Below are 8,983 nucleotides of genomic sequence, written 5' to 3'. Positions count from 1 at the left end.
AAAGTTTACCGATCCCATGACACAATGTTGGGTAATCAATAAGAAAAAGTCTACGGATCCCATGACACAATGTTGGGTCATCAATGAGAAAAAGTCGACAGACCCCATGACACAATGTTGGGTCATAAATCAGAAAAAATCTACAGATACCATGACACAATGTTGGGTCACGAATGAGAAAAAGTCTACGGATCCCATGACACAATGTTGGGTCATCAATGAGAAAAAGTCTATGGATCCCATGACACAATGTTGGGTAATCAATGAGAAAAAGTCTATGGATCCCATGACACAATGTTGGGTCATCAATGAGAAAAAGTCGACAGATCCCAAGACGCAATGTTGGGTCATCAATGAGAAAGACTCTATGGATCCCATGACACGATTTTGGGTAATCAATGAGAAAAAGTCTACAGAACCCATGACACAATGTTGGGTGATCAATGAGAAAAAGTCTAAAGATCCCATGATGCACTGTAGGACCAGTAGAGGGAAGATTTACTTCCTACAAGACATTTTGTATGTTTACAAATCCCATGATCTGCTCTTTAAGCCTAGCGACACAGGAATATTTGTCAATATGACTTATCTACTTGGTGTTCTACCAAAACATGCCAAAAGGGGCCTTGAGGTCCAGGCTTCCAAGACCAACAAGTATGGCTCCCGTTGGTCTCGGTTCAGAATATCTGTCCCCATAAACGTTGACAACTAAACCTATGGGTAAGGAAACAGCTGTACCTGTTCCAGTTTCCCAAAAATAGTGATGCCATGATGGTGCCACAGGCCTGTAGACCCCCTCTGACCCTTCAAATTAGTGGCACTACTGTCCTTACTACGTACTATTGTGTGTACTGAATCAGTCCATGTAGAAGTTAAACAAATTTAATTCCAACCATCCACTGAGCACTCAAAGTGAATAATGCAGAGGCACCAGCTCTCTCAGGACTTCTGGTTATAGTTTGCTGCTGATGGTGACAACCCTCAGAACAATCTTTTTAGCTGCAACAAATTCCTGATGAGCACCCCCCCCCCCAGAGAAGCACAATTGCTACGAGAAGTACTAGTCCCTAAAGAGACATTCTCAGCTGAAATCCACAGAAAGAGAAAACTTTCCGCCACATTGTGTTGCTAGCGCTGTTGGTTGCGTTACTTCCTCCCAACGGAGGCTGCTCACTAAGAAATAATGCTCATTAAAAAATGTAAATTGGGTCAAACTTTTTAACAACGAGGATTCAAATCCTTTGAACTGACAGTGCTTCCAACTTTGTCTACAGATTAGAGCAGTCTCTCCAGGATAAAGAGACGGGCTATAAATAGGGCTCCCAGCTTAGATAATCCCACAGTGGGTTTGGCTTCTGTGCTTCAGTAGAAGGGAATATTTAGGCCAACTTGTGTGATGTAGAACAAACCCATGAAGTATGTTCTATCTGTATTGTATGGGTGTGGCTAGGTCTGTTAAATCATAAATCATGTGACCACTGGACATAGGACTTATGAAGAAGGTGGGTCCCATTCCATTTTGAGCCTTGGTCTGGTGGCAGTCTCTCCTCCACAACCTTCATAGCTCTAGTGAGTGCATGGGACATAACAAGATCCTAATGTCTACTTACTGACAATTAAAGGACCGAATGCAGTTGGGCAGGTCTTGCAGATGAGAGATTTCTGCAGTTGGCCATGACTTGTATCTGGAATCTTCTTACAGGTGATCCTGCTTAGGAACTGGAAACTTTGCAAAGTTGGGCATGCTCGTTTTTCATCGTTGGCCATTGCTTGTAGTTGGAATATTCTCCTACTCAGGAGATGTGGACTTGGTCATGTAGATAGGACCTTTCCATGGTTGGTCATGGCTTATATTTGGAATCTTCTTCAAGGTGGTCCTGCTTAGGTGTGTGGAACTTCTTGAAGTGGACCATGTAAATGGGAAATTTCTGTGGTTATATCATGATTTGTATTTGGAATCTTCTTACAGGTGGTCCTACTTATGAGCTAGGAAGTTTGTGAAGTTGAGCATGCTGATTTTGCAATGTTGGGCATGTAGACAGCATTTTTACATGATTAACTATGTCAGGTAGTTGGAATCCTTTCACAGACATTCCTACTTAGAAGTTGCCATCTTCTCATGTTAGTCATGTAGATGGGCATTTTTCATGGTTGAATCTTCTTAGAGTTGGTCCCAATTAGTAACTGGGAATTGGAGTTGGGCAAGTAGATTGGACCTTTCTGTGGTTGGTCATGGCTTTGGCTTTGCAAAGTTGGGCATGTTGAATTTTCATCGATAGCCATGGCTTGTAGTTGGAATCTTCTCATAGGTGGTCCTACTTAGAAGCTGGAAAATTATGGAAGTTGGCCATGTAAATGGCATTTTTGCATAACATGTAGTTGAAATCCTCTCACAGGCATTCTCACATAAGAGCAGGTAGCTTCTGGAAGCTGGACATGTAGATGGGAATTTTTCATGGTTGACCATGGCATTTATTTGAAATCTTCTCAAAGGTGGTCCTGCTTAGTAACTGGGAACTTCTTGAAGTTGGGCGTGTATATGGGAACATTTCATGGCTTGTAGTTGGAATCTTCTCACACATGGTCCTACTTAGGAACTGGGAACTTTTTGGCCATGTAGAGACGAATTTTTCATGATTAGACATATCTTCTATATAGGAATTGTTTATGCATCCATGTGCTTTGAAATGTTTTATTGAAGTCATGGTTTCCGGTTACAACAATCGGCCAATAGGTCGAGACATACCTCAAGGTTGGCATCATTTTGTAGCCAATATTTTAGTATTGTGGTCGGTCATGCCATTAAGATAGAAATATATCAAAGTTTTGGCTATAATTAGTAGTTCCTTAATGACTATAATTAGTAGCTTGGCCATTGTAGTTGCAAATAAAAGATGAGCCAGGATTTGTAGCTGGAACTTTATGATGGAGCCGGTGCTCTTGTAGTTGAATGTTTTCATGGTTATTTCTGCATCACAGTTGACCGTTTAGGGTTAAGATACTCCTAGTTGTTAGCACTATATTGCCTCTAGCACGGATACAATGAGAACATCGCAACACCACTTGATAACTGCAAAATTTCCCATTTCCGAATTACTTTTTCAGCAGAGGCCTGGCCGTGTTTCTGGAGTGACATTTCCTAAAAGGATTTTGTAGGAATCAATAGCCGTTGTCTGGCATGGAAAACCGCACATGACTTGCCTTCCTGAGGCTTGAGGTCTGCAATGTATAAATCCCAGTGCAGAGAGCGCGTCGGATGAAGAAATTACCTTACACCTCAAGCGAATGGATAGGGCACAGATTTGTTTAAAAACCGGCCCCCCATCTGCAATAATCACGCTCTTGACAGGAGTAGAGAGAAATGATGAGAAATGTTGCCTTTAACGCTGAAGATTCCTGAGCAATTTGCGGCTATAACAACCGCCATAGTCTAACCTGGAAATGACTCCACAAATCCTGCCAGATATGTCTCAGCCGCTTGAATTATACAAATATAAATACAGGTGGAGGGAAGGTGCCAGGAATGGGTTTTAGTTGCACGGATAATAAATAGCTTGTGGCTGCTCAGAAATGCAACGATCCCCAATCACTTTCCTACATGCAGAAATGACAGGATCTAAGGACAAGATTAATCTATGCTGATGGTGAAATCTCCTTTCCTCCCCACCAATGAATCACTCATTCCCTCTCTCTTGGTAGGGAATCCCATAACCTGAATGTCCTTACAGTAAAGAACCCCTTCCTATGCTGATGATGAAATCTCCTTTCCTTCCTACCAATGAATCACTCATTCCCCCTCTCTTGGTAGGGAATCCCATAACCTGACTGTCCTTACAGTAAAGAACCCCTTCCTATGCTGATGATGAAATCTCCTTTCCTTCCTACCAATGAATCACTCATTCCCTCTCTCTTGGGAGGGAATCCCATAACCTGACTGCCCTTACAGTAAAGAACCCCTTCCTATGCTGATGGTGAGATCTCCTTTCCTCCCCACCAATGAATCACTCATTCCCTCTCTCTTGGGAGGGAATCCCATAACCTGACTGCCCTTACAGTAAAGAACCCCTTCCTATGCTGATGGTGAGATCTCCTTTCCTCCCCACCAATGAATCACTCATTCCCTCTCTCTTGGGAGGGAATCCCATAACCTGACTGCCCTTACAGTAAAGAACCCCTTCCTATGCTGATGGGGAGATCTCCTTTCCTCCCCACCAATGAATCACTCATTCCCCCTCTCTTGGTAGGGAATCCCATAACCTGACTGTCCTTACAGTAAAGAACCCCTTCCTATGCTGATGGTGAGATCTCCTTTCCTCCCCACCAATGAATCACTCATTCCCCCTCTCTTGGTAGGGAATCCCATAACATGACTGTCCTTACAGTAAAGAACCCCTTCCTATGCTGATGGTGAGATCTCCTTTCCTCCCCACCAATGAATCACTCATTCCCCCTCTCTTGGTAGGGAATCCCATAACCCGACTGTCCTTACAGTAAAGAACCCCTTCCTATGCTGATGGTGAGATCTCCTTTCCTCCCCACCAATGAATCACTCATTCCCCCTCTCTTGGTAGGGAATCCCATAACCTGACTGTCCTTACAGTAAAGAACCCCTTCCTATGCTGATGGTGAGATCTCCTTTCCTCCCCACCAATGAATCACTCATTCCCCCTCTCTTGGTAGGGAATCCCATAACCTGACTGCCCTTACAGTAAAGAACCCCTTCCTATGCTGATGGTGAGATCTCCTTTCCTCCCCACCAATGAATCCCTCATTCCCTCTCTCTTGGTAGGGAATCCCATAACCTGACTGCCCTTACAGTAAAGAACCACTTCCTATGCTGATGGTGAAATCTCCTTTCCTTTCCACCAGTGAATCACTCATTCCCCCTCTCTTGGTAGGGAATCCCATAACCTGACTGCCCTTACAGTAAAGAACCCCTTCCTATGCTGATGGTGAGATCTCCTTTCCTCCCCACCAATGAATCCCTCATTCCCTCTCTCTTGGTAGGGAATCCCATAACCTGACTGCCCTTACAGTAAAGAACCACTTCCTATGCTGATGGTAAGATCTCCTTTCCTCCCCACCAATGAATCACTCATTTCCCTCTCTTGGTAGGGAATTACATAACCTGACTGCCCTTACAGTAAAGAACCACTTCCTATGCTGATGGTAAGATCTCCTTTCCTCCCCACCAATGAATCACTCATTTCCCTCTCTTGGTAGGGAATCCTATAACCTGACTGTCCTTACAGTAAAGAACCCCTTCCTATGCTGATGGTGAAATCTCCTTTCCTTCCCACCAGTGAATCACTCATTCCCCCTCTCTTGGTAGGGAATCCCATGACTTGACTGTCCTTACAGTAAAGAACCCCTTCCTATGCTGATGGTGAGATCTCCTTTCCTCTACTCTCTTGTCACCTGGATAAAACATGATTTTCCCAACCTATTTTCATACAAGTATAAGTAAATTGCCATCAGTCTCAGACTAGCCAGGGCCTGAGTAAAATAAGTGGATGATACTATACGCTAGGGATGTTAATACTTACAATGCTGGAGGTTGCAGTTCCACAAGAGCTGGAGGCTGCAGGTTGGACATTTGTGACATATACATTTTGTGACAAGCTGGCGGCTTGACCACGTAACTTTTAGGGGGATTAGTCAATGGTGGGCAGGCAGCATAGGAGGAAGGAGCAGAAAGACAGGGACACACAGCTTCTTCAAGGAAAACAGAGGTTTATTTTCCAACTTTACACAAACACAGTATTGTCCACAGACACAGGGGTGACCATTTTATCATTCAAACAAATAATAAAATAAAAACCTAGCCCATTGGGCACTACCTTCACACCTTGAAGCAGTCCCTGACTAGGCTGGGCCCCTTGTGGACTACCAGCAAACAAAACAATTGTTGTGGCTCACCCCTGTACTCACAGTCTTTGAGTGAACCTTTTAGCCTCCTGGCTTTTCCTCAATGTCCCACACAGACAACAACTTGGCTCTTAGACACAGCCACGGGCTCCCTCTGCTTCTGGCAGGATCAGGCGGCACACCCAGCTCCTCTGGGAGTTCCTAACACAGCCAGGTCTCCTACCTGCTGTGCCCTGTTGAGAGACACACTCTCCTATTCCAATTAACTTTAAATAGTCTTTCCACAGGACAGCTTTCCTGTGGAAGGTGAACTCCAATCTCTGGACTGGCTCTATGGAATGGAGTCCCTGGCTATTGAAATCTTTAAACAGAGCACTGATTCTCTGTTTAATAACTCCCTTCCTGGAGCCTATCTCAGTACCTGGGGCGAAATTAAAGGCTAGAGTGACCTTTTTCCTCCTTTTCCTAGTCACTCTACCACAATTTATATATAATATAAAATAATATATCCTATGAATTTTTTAGGATATTTATGCCAAAGAAACAACCTCCCTTTCTTCTCCAGCCTAAAATGATCCCCAGTGTAAATCCCATATTTGCTACACTGTCCTGTCTCAAGCAATATGGCAGCTCCCACGCACATGTATGTAATGTTATTTAGGAGCTGCTTGTTATACTGACAGACAACGGGGATATTATTAGCCATGTAAATCCAATGCACAGTCCCAGGTAAGACCCCCGATGGCTTCATTGCATGGGATGTGACCTGGAGATAAACAAGTGCTAAATTGCCCATTAATTCTCTGTATCTGGTGCCACCGCATCCCGACCCATCAATCCCGGCACAGAGAACTCACAGGCCCGTTAGTGTTTAGCAATAAATGTCACTTTCTCCGCATTCTCCTTATTCTCCCCCCAGCACCCGACACCGAATGGCCGTAAAATATTGGCAGTTGTGTGAGGTTAGAGCTTTGCCTGATTCAGCATTATTCCTCCCCGGCAACGGGCCCCTTGGCAGCGAGTTGCCCACAATATGACTTATCTCCCCGTGTTTTATGGGAACTCGCTGAAATAAAAGAAAGGTTTTTTTGGAAATTATTTATAGATTTATTTACTTTGTTTGGTGTTGTGTTGCCTTTCACTGTGAGTTGTAACTGTACCAGGTAATAGTGTTGAGCCTTTAGTGCATGAATCTAATGGCCCTGTACTAAGCACAATTCAGCAGGAACAGTCCCTAAGTTTGCTCATAGTCTGTACAGAGAGATCCCATAAAACTATGGCAGCATAGGTATCCCCTGTACTAAGCACAATTCAGCAGGAACAGTCCCTAAGTTTGCTCATAGTCTGTACAGAGAGATCCCATAAAACTATGGCAGCATAGGTATTCCCTGTACTAAGCACAATTCAGCAGGAACAGCCCCTAAGTTTGCTCATAGTCTGTACAGAGAGATCCCATAAAACTATGGCAGCATAGGTATTCCCTGTACTAAGCACAATTCAGCAGGAACAGCCCCTAAGTTTGCTCATAGTCTGTACAGAGAGATCCCATAAAACTATGGCAGCATAGGTATTCCCTGTACTAAGCACAATTCAGCAGGAACAGCCCCTAAGTTTGCTCATAGTCTGTACAGAGAGATCCCATAAAACTATGGCAGCATAGGTATTCCCTGTACTAAGCACAATTCAGCAGGAACAGCCCCTAAGTTTGCTCATAGTCTGTACAGAGAGATCCCATAAAACTATGGCAGCATAGGTATTCCCTGTACTAAGCACAATTCAGCAGGAACAGCCCCTAAGTTTGCTCATAGTCTGTACAGAGAGATCCCATAAAACTATGGCAGCATAGGTATTCCAGCCTTTATAGAAAGATTACATTAAATGCTGTTGGTAGGAAATTATTATGGTATAGTATCCCTTTCTGCGACAGGCTGTAATCTATTCCTATATATCAGCAGTGTAGGTTGTGGCCCCTTTTATATATTCTTACTTAAAAAGCAAATGTGTTTATGGGCACCAACCTCTAAACCGCGCTGAGTAATTCCTGCGGAAACCAAATCTTAATTAGCTCTCGGCACAGGATAGCGCATCTAATTTAAGGCAGGAGATATAAATATGAGTATTGTGCTGCAGCCCTGCCAAATATAAAGTAAAGGAACAGGGAACGGCGTAATGTTCCCTTTGATGGGGCTCCGACTAATGAATCTCACTGACTTGTAAAGATTCCGTACGTGAGGGCACGAGAGCTGCACACTAACGGCCTGTGACTATTTCATTTCTACATTTGTATTTGCCCAGACATCCAAGAACTATATTAATCTTCTACAAAATCCGTTACTTTCCCATTGCTCTTTTATTGCCTCTGATAAAACTGCAGCCCTGGTGCTTATTGTAACAAAAAACTGATTTGGGGTGAGTGTTTATTTGTACCCTGGGTACCCCTGGAACTATAGCAGGGTGACACCCCAATGTTTCTATATATCTGTAACCTTGTTATGAGCTAAGGGGGCCCAGTCTGAAGGTCAGTTAGGGGGAGATTTGGGGTGAGTGCTTATTTGTACCCTGGGTACCCCTGGAACTATAGCAGGGTGACACCCCAATGTTTCTATATATCTGTAACCTTGTTATGAGCTAAGGGGGCCCAGTCTGAAGGTCAGTTAGGGGGAGATTTGGGGTGAGTGCTTATTTGTACCCTGGGTACCCCTGGAACTATAGCAGGGTGACTGTTACCCCAATGTTTCTATATATCTGTAACCTTGTTATGAGCTAAGGGGGCCCAGTCTGAAGGTCAGTTAGGGGGAGATTTGGGGTGAGTGCTTATTTGTACCCTGGGTACCCCTGGAACTATAGCAGGGTGACACCCCAATGTTTCTATATATCTGTAACCTTGTTATGAGCTAAGGGGGCCCAGTCTGAAGGTCAGTTAGGGGGAGATTTGGGGTGAGTGCTTATTTGTACCCTGGGTACCACTGGAACTATAGCAGGGTGACACCCCAATGTTTCTATATATCTGTAACCTTGTTATGAACTAAGGGGGCCCAGTCTGAAGGCCAGTTAGGGGGAGATTTGGGGTGAGTGTTTATTTGTACCCTGGGTACCCCTGGAACTATAGCAGGGT

Source organism: Xenopus laevis, chromosome 4L (assembly GCF_017654675.1).
Source record: "Xenopus laevis strain J_2021 chromosome 4L, Xenopus_laevis_v10.1, whole genome shotgun sequence".
NCBI lineage: Eukaryota > Metazoa > Chordata > Amphibia > Anura > Pipidae > Xenopus > Xenopus laevis.
The sequence above is the reverse complement of the archived record's forward strand: the minus strand, read 5'-3'. Positions refer to the sequence as shown.